Source organism: Rhinoderma darwinii, chromosome 3 (assembly GCF_050947455.1).
Source record: "Rhinoderma darwinii isolate aRhiDar2 chromosome 3, aRhiDar2.hap1, whole genome shotgun sequence".
Taxonomy (NCBI): Eukaryota; Metazoa; Chordata; class Amphibia; order Anura; family Rhinodermatidae; genus Rhinoderma; species Rhinoderma darwinii.
In genome coordinates this window covers 62,134,491-62,151,781 of record NC_134689.1, presented here as the reverse complement: position 1 = coordinate 62,151,781, position 17,291 = coordinate 62,134,491, and positions in this window count along the sequence as shown.

Genomic DNA, 17,291 nt, shown 5'->3' with positions numbered 1-17,291 from the left:
CAGTGAAAGAAGCTGGGCTAGAACGATGAAGTGTATGACGCTGATTAGTCGCTGATTGGTCAGCGTCATACACTTCTCTGTACAATGCCCAGTTGGTAAAAAGTTAAAAAGCACCCAGTTGTCTATTAAGAAACTAATTAGCATAAATTTTAAATTGTTCATAACTTGGTCAAAAATGATAGTTTTTCAAAATAAAAACCACTGTTATCTACATTACAGCGCCGATCAGATTATCTAGGAGATAGGGCACTTATAATCTGGTGACAGAGCCTCTTTAAATACAGAAGATGATTCATACCAACCCTGGCGCTGTCTTGCTCCGTCCTCCACTGACGTGCTGTCAGTGAGGATGTTGCTGCAGCCGGAACCCCTGTCAAGAAGCCAGCAGGACAAGTGTCAGAAGAGATGAACACAGTGCTGACATCATCAGTGCTTGTCCTTTGGAGAGCAGTGAAGAAAGAGCATGTCTCAGATTTGCAGTTAATGCTTTCTATATACAAGTCTGAGACAGTAGCAGCCATCTTGGATTCTGGAAAACGGGGACCGGAATGAGTAAGCAGAATCAGAAACAAGTGAGGCCAGCAGGTAAGTTATCAATAATTTTGCAGTATTTAATCAGTTGTTTTTTTGGACTGAATGGTTGCTTTTTAACCAGTAAGCAGCAGCTCCAGTGTGCGTCTAGCTGGGGTGTATTTACGATGCTGAGCGGTCTCATGCTGCAATCTAGCACATCTTGACGTCACGCTCAATGTCATAAGCGTTAACCTTAAAGTTTAAAACTCTGTAGAACTAATGACGAAGCTCTTTACAAAATTTATATATATTTATTTTTTCTTTCATGTAATAATTTTTATTATTTCTAAAGGTCCAAAGCGCTGAAGAGCAGTCCCAGCGACGCCAACTGCTGTGTCTGGATAGGGCAGAGGGAGCGGCTCAGCTTCAGTGTGTGGTAAGCGCTTGTGAGCTTGATACCTCCCTGCTGAAGAGAAGAGAAGACTGCAAAGGTAAGTGTAAAATGAATAAATGGGTTACATAGAGAATTAGAATAATATTTACACACAGGGGTGTAACTACATTCTGCTGGGCCCCATGCCACACTTTGGAATAGCCTCATCCACCTTAAAGAGGCTGTCACCACATTATAAGTGCCCTATCTCCTGCATAAGGAGATGAGCGCTATAATGTAGGTGACAGCAGTGCTTTTTATTTTAAAAAAACAATCTATTTTCACCACTTTATTTTCGATTTTAGATGTATGCTAATGAGTTGCTTAATGCCCAAGTGGGCGTGTTTTTACTTTAGACCAAGTGGGCGTTGTACAGAGGAGTGTATGACGCTGATCAATCAGTGACGAATCAGCATCATGCACTTCTCTCGATTCATTTAGGCAGCGCATAGGGATCCTTTTAGATCGCTATGTGCTGTCTTATACTAACACATTAACAATACTGAAGTGTTTAGACAGTGAATAGACATTCTACGGGAAATCTATTCACAATCCCTGCACTTTGTTACTGTTCCTGTGGTAGTTACAGCAGAGGAAGCGTAATCTCGCGAAATTACGCTGTAGATGACAGGTTACAACGAGATTACGCTTCCTCTGCTGTAACTACCACAGACAGAGTTACAAAGTGCAGGGATTGCGAATAGACATTCCGTGGAATATCTATTCACTGTCTAAACACTTCAGTATTGTTAATATGTTAGTATAAGACAGCACATAGAGATACCTGACGAAGCATCAGCGAAACGCGCGTCGGGTCCAGCAGCGGTCCCCCCCTCCCGGTCCTGATCTCCTGGCTATCCATGTACTGTGTAGGTGTAAGTATACTGCCATTTGTATGTTAATTTTGTGTAAGATTGCACTCGCATCTTTCCCAAGTATAGTTATCTATCTGTGCAAACGTACCATACCTAGCACCTGCTTTAAATTATTGATCCATGCACTTTAGCTCTCTGGGTGATCGCATGACCAATTTACCATCTGGGGGGGGGGGGCACGCTGCTTTTATGTTCTGATTCCATCTTTTTACGAGGGCTTATGTTATTTTATTGTGTATAGTTGTTTTTATGTGATTTCTTGTGTCTAATTGCCTTTAACCGGTTAAGGACTAGGCTGTTTTACAGCTAAATGACCAGAGCAAATTTCACAATTTTGCTATGCGCTTCTTTAGATGACTATAACTCAGCAGGTGAATAAAGTTCATCTTTGAATTTTACACTCTTTTTAAAGGACAGATAGGGCTTTGTTTTAGTGGCATTTGTCAGTATATATCATTTTTTTTTTTTTCTCTAAAGTGGGCAAAATTGGAAAAAAATGCAAGAATTTAACAATTGCGTCGGTTTATGCTAGCATTTTTCACACACGGTATGAACCACGGCCAAAATTAATCTCCTTTCACATTCTTCCACTTCTCCCGTGCATGGGGATACCAAATATGTGAGCCTTATTCACTGTGCGGGCATGTGCCAGGGCTTGGCATAAAAGGAGGCTTTTTGGCCTTTTCGGTCCAGGAATTTTGCATTTGATTTTAGAGCCGTATACTGTTTTCTGGGGGGCCTAATGCTGCTGAAACATTAGAAACACCCCATAAATGACTTCATTCACACAAGTAGACCCCACAAGGTTTCCTTCAAGGGGTTTATCATATTTTTAGCAAGTCCAGTTTTCTTCTGAAAGTTTCTTGAATAAGATGTAACAAAATAAAATCAGCACTTTTTTAGCAAATGCGTCAGTTTAGGCTAGTATTTTTCACACACGGTATAGACCACGGACAAAATTCATCTCCTTTCACGTTCTTCCACTTCTCCCGTGCATGGGGATACCAAATATGTGTGCCTTATTCACTGTGCGGGCATGTGCCAGGGCTTGGCATAAAAGGAGGCTTTTTGGCCTTTTCGGTCCAGGAATTTTGCATTTGATTTTAGAGCCGCATACTGTTTTCTGGGGGGCCTAATGCTGCTGAAACATTAGAAACACCCCATAAATGACTTCATTCACACAAGTAGACCCCACAAGGTTTCCTTCAAGGGGTTTATCATATTTTTAGCAAGTCCAGTTTTCTTCTGAAAGTTTCTTGAATAAGATGGAACAAAATAAAATCAGCACTTTTTTAGCAAATGCGTCAGTTTAGGCTAGTATTTTTCACACACGGTATAGACCACGGCCAAAATTCATCTCCTTTCACGTTCTTCCACTTCTCCCGTGCATGGGGATACCAAATATGTGTGCCTTATTCGCTGTGCGGGCATGTGCCAGGGCTTGGCATAAAAGGAGGCTTTTTGGCCTTTTCGGTCCAGGAATTTTGCATTTGATTTTAGAGCCGCATACTGTTTTCTGGGGGGCCTAATGCTGCTGAAACATTAGAAACACCCCATAAATGACTTCATTCACACAAGTAGACCCCACAAGGTTTCCTTCAAGGGGTTTATCATATTTTTAGCAAGTCCAGTTTTCTTCTGAAAGTTTCTTGAATAAGATGGAACAAAATAAAATCAGCACTTTTTTAGCAAATGCGTCAGTTTAGGCTAGTATTTTTCACACACGGTATAGACCACGGCCAAAATTCATCTCCTTTCACGTTCTTCCACTTCTCCCGTGCATGGGGATACCAAATATGTGTGCCTTATTCGCTGTGCGGGCATGTGCCAGGGCTTGGCATAAAAGGAGGCTTTTTGGCCTTTTCGGTCCAGGAATTTTGCATTTGATTTTAGAGCCGCATACTGTTTTCTGGGGGGCCTAATGCTGCTGAAACATTAGAAACACCCCATAAACGACTTCATTCACACAAGTAGACCCCACAAGGTTTCCTTCAAGGGGTTTATCATATTTTTAGACAGTCCAGTTTTCTTCTGAAAGTTTCTTGAATAAGATGGATCAAAATAAAATTAGCAATTTTTTAGCAAATGCGTCAGTTTATACCAGCATTTTTCACACACGGCTTAGACCACGGTCAAAATTAATCTCCGTTCACATTCTGCCACTTCTCCCGTGCACGGGGATACCAAATATGTGGCCTTATTTATCACATAGAGATGTAGGAGGGCGGAGGATAGAAGAAGATTATTTCACAAATCGCTTTTTTTCAAAGCTGGTTTTACAAAACTCAACAGAGTTTCTATAACACTTCCAAAATATCTGCTCTTGAAGCAGAAATCCCAAAATATTCATCTAGGGGTATAATGGGAATTTATTTTTTGGGGTTTTCTAAAATAAGAAATTTCAGGTTAATGCAAATGGAGCTCTCCAGCAGATGAACTTTAGAAAACATCAAACATGACATCCACCCCCCACCCATTCCCTCCCTCACCCTTGGAGTAAAATCAGGGGAAAAATAAAAACGTAATGTAGGGCAAATATATTTTCAACAAATTAACTAAAATCTAATAATTCAGAACAGTGTGGTATTTTTTAAAACATGGCTCAATGCACAGGCCTGGTTGCGAGGGACATGAGGGACAGAAATATCGGGAATCTTTGCGGTGCCCGTCTTTTCTGCAGACGCGGCACTTTTTCTGGGGGTTGCTTCTGGTTGCTGTTGGGGGAATCCGACTGATGAAGTGTCTTTCAGTCAGTCGCGTGACATCCTCAGACTGGGGGCATTCTCGGGTGTCCTGAACATCAAAAATGAGGCCTTCAATAATTTTCTCCTGGAAATCCAGGTATGTGTCTCTGCCTCTGTTTTTTTTGTAGAGCACAAATGAGTTGTGGATGGCCACCTGTAACAAATAAATGGCCACCTTTTTGTACCAGGTTTTAGTTTTGCGTTTTACTAAATAGGGCTGTAAAACCTGGTCGCTTAAATCCACCCCCCCCCATGTACTTGTTATATTCGGACACGCTCACTGGTTTGTGCTTGTCCGATGTTGCCCCTCTTTCCCTCACTGCCACTGTTCCTGCGGTATGAATCGTGCTTAGCACATACACATCTTTGCGATCCCTGAACTTGACCGCCAGCAATTCTTCAGATGCATAAGCACAGGAGTCCCCCTTTACCATGCGCTTCCCCACTAATTGCTGTGGAAAACCAATTCTGTTTTTGCGCATGGTACCACATGCCCCAGTCCTTGCAGCATGCAAATGCCTAAACAGGGGCACACTCGAATAAAAATTATCACAGTACAGGTGGTACCCCTTGTGAAGTAGAGGCTGCATTATCTCCCACACGATCTTACTGCTGGTGGAAAGATCAGGGGGGCATCCAGGAACATTTATTGTGCGGTCCCGCCCTTCATAAATCCTGAAGGCGGTGGTATATCCTGACCCGCTTTCACACAATTTGTAGAGCTTAACGCCATATCTTGCCCTTTTGGAAGGTAGATATTGGCGAAAGCTAAGTCTGCCATGAAAGTTGAGGAGGGATTCGTCCACACTTACATTCTGCTCAGGGGTGTAGAGTTGCAGAAATAAATTATTCAGGGAATTTATTAGCGGTCTTATTTTGAACAACCGATCCCGGTTTGCATCGGTACTTGGGGGGGCCTGTGCGTTGTCATTGAAGTGGAGGAACCTCATTATTGTCTCATAACGAGACCTGGGCATTACTGCAGAATATACTGGGGTGGCTTGGGCGGGTCTTGTTGACCAGTAAGACCTAATGGAGGGCTTTTTGACAATACCCATATTTAGGGTGAGCCCCAAAAAATTTTTTAATTCCTGCAAATTGGTGGGCGTCCAATCTCTGGCATGGGTGGATGAAGGTTTCTGCCTTATATATTGCGTGGCATATAAATTTGTTTCGTGGACAATCTGATTTAGGATGTCGTCCGTTATAAATAAATGGAAGTAATCCATTTGGACAAAATTTGTATTGTCCACGGTTATGCCAGGAGTGGCCGTAAATCCGTGGATTCTAGGCCCAAAAGATGGGGCAGGTGCCCATACAAGAGCCTGGACTGGAGGGACAAGGCTGTCCCGTGCTACAGCGCTACTTGGCCCTGCGCTTTCATGTTCTGCAGTTTCGACTGCATCAGGGACAACGTCCCCTGAAGATGAACCTGAAGTGACGCTGTCATCGTCACTACCTAAAACAGGTTCCATCTCGGACGCCATCTCTGATGCGGTCTCCGACTCAGACCACAGCATGGCGTATGCCTCCTCGGCGCTAAACAACTTCCTCGCCATAACGTAACTAACACAAACACTAACTAAACAAATTTATTTTTTTTTTTTTTTTTTTATAAAACACACAAACTAACTGCTATATATATCTACACTACCGCTAACAAAAAAATAAACCGCTATTGCTATATATATTATATATATGTGGATATATATATAATTATATACTCCCTACCTGCCTATTCTAATAGAATAAAAGAAAGAAAGGTAGATAGATAGAAAAAAAGATAGATGGATAGATAGATTGTATAGATAGATAGAAATCTATCTATACAGAGAATGTTTTAGTGTAACTGTATTTTTTTTCACTGTATTCTTCTGGCAGCAATTCTCCCGAGTCTCTTCTTCTCCTCAAACTGAAACAATGTTTGAGGAGAAGAAAAGAGGCAGGAGATTTACTGCCAGAAAAGTCAAAATAAAACAAATGTGGTCGCTGTGATAGGTTTTCACAGCGACCACATGATCAGGGACCATCAGATTGGTCCCTGATACTCTGCCCAGTGCCCAGAGCTGTTGGTAACAGCGAGGGCACAGGGCTGTGTGCACGCGATCGCGTGCACACTGTTTTCTATGCAGAAATGCATGTGATCGCTGTGATTGGTTGTCACAGCGATCACATGTTCAGGGGCCAAAAGATTGACCCCTGACATTCTGCCCAGTGCCCATGGCTGTTAGCAACAGCCAGGGCATAGAGCTGTGTGCACGCGATCGCGCGTGCACAGTCTCTGAAGTGCGGCCGTATATATACTATACGCCGGACTTTAGAGACCCTGACCGCTGGCCGTATATTTACGGCCAGCGGTCGGGAACCTGTTAATAAAGATTGTACGTAACTTTTCTATTTATCTGGTCGTGCGTGACCTGTCTCTTTTTCTGGTTTGTTATATCAGTCACTAGGACCATTGGTACATTTTGGGGCATTGTTCGGTTTGGTAAACAGCACATAGAGATCTAAAAGGATCTCTATTAACTGCCTCTATGAATGGGGAGAAGTGTATGACGCTGATTGGTCAGCGTCATACACTCCACTGTACAACACCCACTTGGTCTAAAGTAAAAACACGCCCACTTGGGCATTAAGACACTCATTAGCATAAATCTAAAATCGCTAATAAAGTGGTGAAAATAGATCGTTTTTTAAATAAAAAGCACTGCTGTCACCTACATTATAGCGCCCATCTCCTTATGTAGGAGACAGGGCACTTATAATGTGGTGACAGAGCCTCTAAGCATGGACTACAGAACCAACATAAAAATATAAAAAAATTTTACTCCCCACTACTCGCTCCTCTTGCCTTCATGGCCTGCTACACAAGGCCCACTACCACATCCAGCCGGGCAGCAGCAGGAAATTATATGAGACGCAGCATACACCGTCCTAACGCTTTGTTAAATACGTGGATCCAGTTTTAGGCTGGGTTCACACGACCATGTTACGTCTGTAATGTACGGAACGTATTTCGGCCGGAAGACCCGGACCGAACACAGTGCAGGGAGCCGGGCTCCTAGCATCATAGTTATGTACGATGCTAGGAGTCCCTGCCTCTGCGTGGAACTACTGTCCCGTACTGTAATCATGATTACAGTACGGGACAGTTGTCCTGCAGCGAGGCAGGGACTCCTAGCGTCGTACATCACTATGATGCTAGGAGCCCGGCTCCCTGCACTGTGTTCGGTCCGGGTCTTCCGGCCGAAATACGTTCCGTACATTACGGACGTAACATGGTCGTGTGAACCCAGCCTTAAGTGGGGCTCGCAGATTCCAGGTCGACCCAACCCCCTCTGACCGCAATTGTTATGCCACTGTTTTAACAACATCTTTTTCCTCTGCTCTTATGCATCTATTTTTGATCATAGACGGGGTTTAGGATTGTACCGAAACAAACCCTGTATCTGCTATTTATTTTATCTGAACCTGTCAGCCTGTTAATGTTGCCCTAACTGCGGGCAGTATGATATAGTTACAGGTGCACTGATCCTCCGGATAGGCCATTAATAGCTGATCGGTCGGGGTCCAACTATCAAGTCCCCCACCGATCAGCTGTTTTGAAGGGAGTGCAGCGCTTCTTCCCCTTCATTTCTACTTGCTCACTTGTGAAACGTCGACCCGGTTGTAGCGGCGATTCACAGTATTGCAGCCTTCTCACATTGAAGTGAATGTGAGAAGGCTGCAATACTCTGAATTGCGCTACATCTCTGTCGACGATTCACAGTGAGCAAGTAGAAATAAGGGCAAGTAGTTGGACCCCGACCCATAGGCTATTGATGGCCTATCCTGAGGATAGGCCATCCATTTTTAGGGACTGGGAAACCCCTTTAAGTATTATTAAGTTCATTAAATTTGTAGAATAAAGGAATAAAGTCTATATATTTTTATTTTTAAGATGTAGTTGAATATCTTTTGACTAAAACCAACAAAAGTTGTAGCTTACAATAATCTCGCTGTCCCTTGTATAACAAATTTACTTTTGTCAAAAGTACAGCATTGCTGTAACAACCTTAAACAAAGCCCCCTTTTTTACATTTTTAGTATTTCAACCCTTAGGCAATATGTGATCTTAGCACCAGGGCCTGCTCAAGGTTTATGTGGACCCTTGGGCGACAGAGTTAGTAGGCCCATTTGCGGGGGAACTCACGGTGGCAGTAAAGTGCCACACAGCCCCCCTCCCCGGTAGTGCCACACAGCCCCCCTCTGGTACCCCTACCTGGTAGTGCCACACAGCCTTTGAGGCTCCCTCTAGGAGTGGTAGCCGACGCTCTGGCCGGGGATTCCGCTTCAGGAGGAGCCCATGACGTCACTGTCCATATACATACAGTGATGTCAGGGGCAACCCCAGAGCCATAATACCGGGCAAAAAGCTACTAGCACTCTGCTTAATACACTGCTCTGCTCCTGACATCACTGTCCATATATGGATAGTTCTCTCCGGAGCAGAGCTAGAGTCTCAAGCACAGTGCTAGTAAAGGCTCTGCTCCGGAACTCAGTCTCTGGGGAAGCCCCCTGACATCACTGTCCATATATGGATAGTGATGTCCCGGGCAGAGCGCTACTAGCACTCTGCCTGTGATTCCTTCTCTCCTTCTGGCATCACTGTCCATATATTGACAGTGATGTCAGGGGCAACTCCAGAGCCGGAGTCCTGGGCAGAGCGCTACTAGCACTCTGCCTGGGATTCTGTAGAGTAGTAATTGGCAGAGCGGGGAGTTACCTCCCTGCTCTGCCATAGCGTTCAATAGTATCTGCGTCCTTAGGATGCAGATTCCATTGAATGTGGCGTCGCTACCGCTGTAGCAGCCATAGCGGCTGCTAGCGGGGCCACTGGACATGGGGTGCACGTGACAGCGGGCAGCACGGGCCCCCTCATGCTGTGGACCCCATAGCGGCTGCTACAGTGGTTGTTACGTCGCCTCCTAGACAGGGGCTTCTTATAGAATCTCCGGCAAGAGTGTCGGCAGCGCTCTGTCCGTGGATTCCACTTATGGAGGAGCCATGACAGCAGCGTCAGCACTATTTAACATTTAGCTCTGGCATCTCTGTAGGATTCGGCAGACTTAGGGTATGTTCACACGCTAGCTGGCTTTTACGGCTGAAATGACAGCCTGTTTTCAAAAGAAAACAGCTGCGTCGTTTCAGCCATAAATGCTCTTCCTCGTAATATACGAGGCGTCTGTGACGCTCGTATATCTTGAGCTGCTCTTCATTGAGTTCAATGAAGAACGGCTCAAATTACGTTGCAAAGAAGTGCCCTGCACTTCTTTGCCGAGGCAGTCAATTTACGTGTCGTCGTTTGACAGCTGTCAAACGACGACGCATAAATTACAGGTTGTCGGCACAGTACGTCGGCAAACCCATTCAAATGAATGGGCAGATGTTTGCCGATGTATTGTAGCCCTATTTTCAGACGTAAAACGAGGCATAATACGCCTCTTTACGCCTGAAAATAGGTCGTGTGAACCCAGCCTTAAGCTGGCCTTACACGTGAGACAGCAATCGTCCAGCCGACAGCTGTTTCTCTAGACTTCCCCACACATGCATGCTCAGCCGAGTGTGCATGTGTTTTCAAGAAGGATATATGAGAAAGGAGCTGTCAGACTACTGGCAACGGCTTATCTATTTGCAAGCAAAAGGATTGGGCACATTGAAATTCCACATGCCTGACCCTCTCTGGACACAACCAAACATATTAGATGGTCGGTTGGTCATAGTAGTGGGTTAGTATAAATAACAGTTGATATTGTTGGTAGTGTACATATGTAGTATGAACTGACATTTGTCTTGTACCCTTTTTTTTTTTAGCAGTGATTTATCAGGACTTTAGTACAGGTTTGTGAGTTAATATATTTCATTTTGTTCAGACGTTCTACTAGTTCAGTTTCATTGTTATTTCACCGGTTTTCCTTCCTTGGTGAAGATTTTTTAACCATTTAACAATTTTATTTTCTCTATAGCAAATTAAGTTCCCCTTTTTCAATTGTCTTCTATCAATACTCCTCATTATAAGTTTTGGGGCTATTAGAGGTAGCAAGCAGTGTTTCGCCAATCTTGCTTTTCTAGAAAAAATACATATATTTTGCTCTTGGTTAATACTTATTGAGACCAAAAAAAATGTACCACCATAAATCTGGCTTTCAAAAACGCAAGAAAAAAAGAGAGCGTGAAGAAGAGGAAAAGATAAAGAAAAAAGTGATACTGGACTACTTTAAGAAGCCACAATCCAACCAGGGAAGTGATGTTGAAATCCAAGAATTACCTGAACTACACATAGAAGCTTCTCATCAAATACTTGCGCAAACGGCATCATCCAGCCAGGTGGCTGCGCCTGCAAGCATTTAGTCAGTTATGGAAGAAGAGAATGCTACTTCTAGCAATATGTCAACTTTTGCAGTGACAGAAGAAGCTGTAGAGACACCATGTTCCTGCACTATGTCCACGGAGAATCCTATCATGATAGAAGAAGAATCTCCTTCACACAAAATGTTGCCTTCCAGTCTTTTTACAGAGATGGAAGGAGAGGTAATGCCGTCCTCCTCAACTTCAACTTCTTATATTGAGAATGAAGATCTTCCCATAGAAGTTTTGAAAAATATGAATGATGGAGCGTCTTGTTGCATGCAGAGTAATACAAACATCTGTACCCGTGTTTTTTCTCCTGAAGAGGACACTCAGTCTTATCGGACATTACAAGGAGAAGTTGATTGGAAAGACCAAGCTCTGTGGCCAGATGTCCTCCAGAAAAAAGAAAGAGAGAAGATTGTTCTTTCTGGACTATTCAATGAAGAGGAATTAAAAAAGATGGCACAGTCTTTGCCTACAGATGTTGATAACCGTTGTTTCAGTGATTTGCCAAGTCCTCAAATGGAAGGGAGAAGAATTTACGGGATTGGCTAAGATGGAGCACAACCAGTGCCGCATCTACCATGAGGCAATGTGAGCTGACAGCCTCAGGCGGCGCAGCCCAGCTGAAAGTGGGGGGCGGCATTTTTATCCAGAGACGGACTGATCCGGGGAGGGGGATTATTTTACTTAGCAGACGTGCCCACACTCCTGCTCCTCTCTGACGCTGTATGAAGCACGCGCCACCAGAGAGGAGCAGGTCTGCAGGAGGAGCGGTCGTCTCCTCAAACAAGTGACCAGACGAATGAGGTGAGAATGCTGTGCAAACAAACGACTTCCTCTCCCTCTCTCTCCCTTTCGTCTGAAGCAGTCGATGCAGAGAAGAGGGGGAGGGGAGAGTTCACAGCCTCAGCGTCTACACAGAGGAAGCTCCGTGTCTAGTCCTCCCCTGTGTCCTCCTCCTCTCCTGTGTCACTCTTCTGTGTCTCCTCTGCCCCCCCTCTTCTCTGCCCCCCCTCTCCTCTGCCCCCCCTCTTCTCTGCCCCCCTCTCCTCTGCCCCCCCCTCTGCCTCTCCCCCCTCCCGTCTCCTGTGTCCCCTGTATCCCCCCTCTCCTCTGCCCCCCTCCTCTCGTGTGCTGTGTCCCCCTATTTGTCTAACAGACCAGCTACTTCTGCAGCCTGTTATATCTGCTGTCCTGTGATGCCCCTGCTGCTTCAAGAGACTGCATGAGAGATCCCACATAGAAGGTAAGTGTGTGTATGAGTGTGTAAATGTGTGTGTTATATATATGTGTGTGTATATATATATATATATATATATATATATATAATCTGTGTGTATGTGGATATATATGATTCTTGTGTCCATATGATACTGTAAGGTCATTCACACATTGTAGTTTTGCAGCAATAATTTAGAAACTGTTTTTGCTGTGCTTTTGTGTAAATAGTGGGAAAACTGATGTGTAGAGTATATAGTGTATATACTGGTATTGTGTGTGTAGACTGTGTAGCAGTATTGTGCGTAGTGTATGTTGCAATATAATAGGCAGTGGCGTAGCTGTAGGGGTCGCAGCGGTCGCAATTGCCACCGAGCCCCGATGCCAGGGGGGCCCACAGCCCCCCGCACCACATCAATAAAAAGTTACTATAGTAACTCGGGCCGCGGGCCCCTGTTACTATATTAACTGACAGTACTTACCCTCCTGCTTCCGGGGCGCAGTGGAGGTCCTGACGTCAAGCGCTGTGCGCAGCGCATGATGTCACACCGCTATTCACCGCACACAACATCGTGATCCTGGATAGAGTTAGGACAGAGCTTCCTCCGCGGCTGAAGAGGAGAGTAAGATTAATATCCCTGTCTGCTGAAGCTGATTGGCTGGGTCCGACTCCCGGGATCCACCAATCAGCTGTTTTGAAGGGGCCGCAGTGTTTGTACAAGAGCTGCTTCCCCTTCATTCCGGTCACTTAATTCCGGTCACACTGTGAATCGGTGTCGGCGATTCACAGTGTGAGCGAGTAAGGGAAATGAAGGGGAAGCAGCTCTCGTACGAGCACTGCGGCCCCTTCAAAACTGCTGATTGGCGGGTCCCGGGAGACGGACAACGACACATCAGCTATTGATGGCCTATCCTGAGGATAGGCCATCAATGTTTAGGGACTGGACAAGTCCTTTAAGCCTACGATGTAGCAGGTTTAGAGGGCCCATGAGACAGGATCACAGATTGTGTGATGCTGTCTGCTGGGCCCTGTATCTAAGCCAATCACATGGTAGGCTTAGATACATGGCCCATGTGTGATCCTGTCTGATGGGCCCTGTATTACTGTATAAGATTACTGTCTGCCTGACCCTGTATATAAGCCTACCTTGTGGTAGACTTATATACAGGGTCCCACAGACAGTATCACACATGGGCCCTGTATCTAAGCCTAACACGTGTTACTAATCGTTTTTTGTGTGTTTTCTTACACAAGATTTTAGATTCCAGGACTACTTCGATGACGGCTGTTTTTATTATCAATAAAATGGTTAATGAGGGTTGTGTGGTTTATTTTTATTTCAATAAAATATTTTTTCTATGTCTTTGTGTTTTTTTTTAAACTTTATTACTACCGCCTTCGTAATGGCCGCCGGCTGATTGACAGCATACATTACTAAGGCGGGGCTTAGTCTTAGCCGGTGCAGAGGCGGAAACTATCCCTCTTTATTACCCCGGTACCCACCGCCACCAGGGGTGCTGGGAAGAGCCGGGTACGTTCCAGTACCTGACCATCTGTAGTGATGGTCGGGCAATGGGGCGGCCGCAGGCTGTGGAAGGCCTTATATAGTGGCCCTTCCCACCCTGGTAATGCTAGGCTGCTGCTGCTTTATTGTATCTGGCTGGTTATGAAAAATGGGGGGGACCCCACGTCATTTAAAAAAAAAAAAAAAATACAAAATAATTGGAAAGAACGATGTGGGGTCCCCCCTAATTTTCATAACCAGCCAGATACAACACAGCAGCAGCAATCAGCATTACCAGGGTGGTAGGGTCCATTGTTTTTGGCCTTCCCCAGCCTAATACTACCAGCCTGCGGCCGCCCCGGTGTCTGGCCGTCACTGCAGATGGTCGGGTATTGGTTCGTACCCGGCTCTTCCCAGTACCCCTGGGGGCGGTGGGTACCGGGGTAATAATGGGGGTTAGTGTTAGCCTCTGCACCTGCTAACATTAAAGAGGCTCTGTCACCAGATTCTCAAATCCCTATCTCCTATTGCATGTGATCGGCGCTGCAATGTAGAGAACAGTAACGTTTTTTTTAAAAAAAACGTTCATTTTTGGCCATGTTCTGAGCTATTTTATATTTATGCAAAAGAGCTTTGAAATGGACAACTGGGCGTTCTTTTTTTTCGTTATGTCCAACTGGGCGTGTATTGTGTTTTTAACTGGGCGTGTTTATGTGTATGACGCTGACCAATCAGTGACCAGTCAGCGTCATACACTCCTCAACATCTGCACGCTCCTCTCCTGAAATATTCTGTGCTGCTGTGAACTCTGCTCTTACCATTACGTATCTCTCAGTCTGTTACCTCTCCTCCACTCCTGTCCTCAATAACACCTTCACATGATTGGCAAGTCACCACCCCGCACAAGATCCGCACGCTCATCTCCTGAAATACTCTGTGCTGCCTTAAACTCTGTGGACAGGTCAGGATCCTGTTTTTTTTAAATGCTGCTGGGGAACCCGCTCGATCCACTATATAAGGCTGCGCCTCCATCCTCTTCTGCCCCAGTCACTTATTCCCAAGCACTGTAAACTTTCAGATTGGTTGCGCTGTGAATATTCGGAGAACGTGATTGGTTTATGTGCAGGGTAATTAACATACAGACAAGCAGTAGAAGACTGAATTCAATGAAATGCTCAGCCCTTAGTCAGTCTTCTACTGCTTGTCTGTATGTTAATTACCCTGCACATAAACCAATGACGTTCTCCGCATATTCACAACGCAACCAATCTGAAAGTTTACAATGCTTGGGAATAAGTGACTGGAGCAGAAGAGGATGGAGGCGCAGCCTTATATAGTGGATCGAGCGGGTTCCCCAGCAGCATTTAAAAAAAACAGGATCCTGACCTGTCCACAGAGTTTAAGGCGGCACAGAGTATTTCAGGAGATGAGCGTGCGGATCTTGTGCGGGGTGGTGACTTGCCATTCGTGAAGGTGGAGGAGAGGTAACAGACTGAGAGATACGTAATGGTAAGAGCAGAGTTCACAGCAGCACAGAATATTTCAGGAGAGGAGCGTGCAGATGTTGAGGAGTGTATGACACTGACTGGTCACTGATTGGTCAGCGTCATACACATAAACACGCCCAGTTAAAAACACAATACACGCCCAGTTGCACATAACGAAAAAAAAAACGCCCAGTTGTCCATTTCAAAGCTCATTTGCATAAATATAAAATAGCTCATAACTTGGCCAAAAATGAACGTTTTTTAAAAAACAAACGTTACTGTTATCTACATTGCAGCGCCGATCACATGCAATAGGAGATGGGGATTTGAGAATCTGGTGACAGAGCCTCTTTAAGCCCCGCCTTAGTAATGGAGGTTGTCAATCAGCCAGCGGCCATTACTAAGGCGGTAATAATAAAGTTTAAAAAAGTACAAGCACATAGAAAAAATATTTTATTGAAATAAAAAAACAACCCTCATTAACCATTTTATTGAGAATAAAAAAACGCTGTCATTGAAATTGTCCTCGAATCCGAAGTCCAACAACCGAACCTGTAAAAAAACACAAACACACAAAAATAATTAGAAACACATAAAAAAGCAAAACAATTATTATTCTTACCTTTCCTGGGTCCAGCGCTGGAGCCGCAATGTCAGCGACCTGTATCTAATCCTATCATGTGTGATACTGTCTTCTGAGCCACTGTATCTAATCCTATCATGTGTGATACTGTCTGCTGAGCCACTGTATCTAATCCTATCATGTGTGATATTGTCTGCTGAGCTGTGTATCTAATCCTATCATGTGTGACACTGTCTGCTGATCTGTGTATCTAATCCTATCATGTGTGACACTGTCTGCTGAGCTGTGTATCTAAGCCCATCATGTGTGAAACTCTGCTGGGCCTTATATCTAATCCTATCATGTGTGATACTGTCTGCTGAGCAACTGTATCTAATCCTATCATGTGTGATACTGTCTGCTGAGCTGTGTATCTAATCCTATCATGTGTGATACTCTGCTGGGCCTTATATCTAATCCTATCATTTGTGATACTGTCAGCTCAGCCACTGTATCTAATCCCTATCATGTGTGATACTGTCTGCTGAGCTGTATATCTAATCCCATCATGTGTGATACTGTCTGCTGGGCCTTATATCTAATCCTATCATGTCTGATACTGTCTGCTGAGCCATTGTATCTAATCCTATCATGTGTGATACTGTCTGCTGAGCCAATGTATCCTATCCATAGTTTATAGGGTCGTAGTGCTATACACACACACACACACACATTTTTTTGGGCAGACACATATGTATTGGGGCTATTTCCACTGACATTTTAAGTCCTTAGTGACGCCCCCGACTGCTAGTGCTGGATTGTTGGGTCACTTAGGAGACCCAGCGATGCAACTGAAAGCTGCAGACTGTCGGGCATGAGAAGTTTGTGGGTGGGGGGGACCCAATAAGAACTTTTGCATCGGGGCCCATGAGCCTTTACCTATGCCCCTGATTATAGGTGTATGCAGTATATAGCGGTATTATATGTGAGTGTAGTATATAGCAGTATAATAGGTGTGCAGTGAATATAATGATACTATATGTCTACAGTTATAGCAGTATTTTTTATACAAACAATATGTAGTGGTATTATATGTGTACACACCTATAACACCGCTATATAATGTACAGAGTATAAAGTGATTTGATTAATTATACTTACAGCATATGTTGGACTCTATATGTACAATATATGACAGCATTATATATATATATATATATATACACACACACAGTACATGGGGGTATTATTCAGTCACTATGTGGTTATGGTGTGGTGGTATTATTTAGTATCAGTATGGTGGTATTATTCAGTAACCGTATGGAGGTATTATTCAGTAACAGTATGGAGGTATTATTCAGTAACAGTATGGAGGTATTATTCAGTAACAGTATGGGGGTATTATTCAGTAACAGTATGGAGGTATTATTCAGTAACAGTATGGAGGTATTATTCAGTAACAGTATGGAGGTATTATTCAGTAACAGTATGGGGTATTATTCAGTAACAGTATGGGGGTATTATTCAGTAACAGTATGGCGGTATTATTCAGTAACAGTAT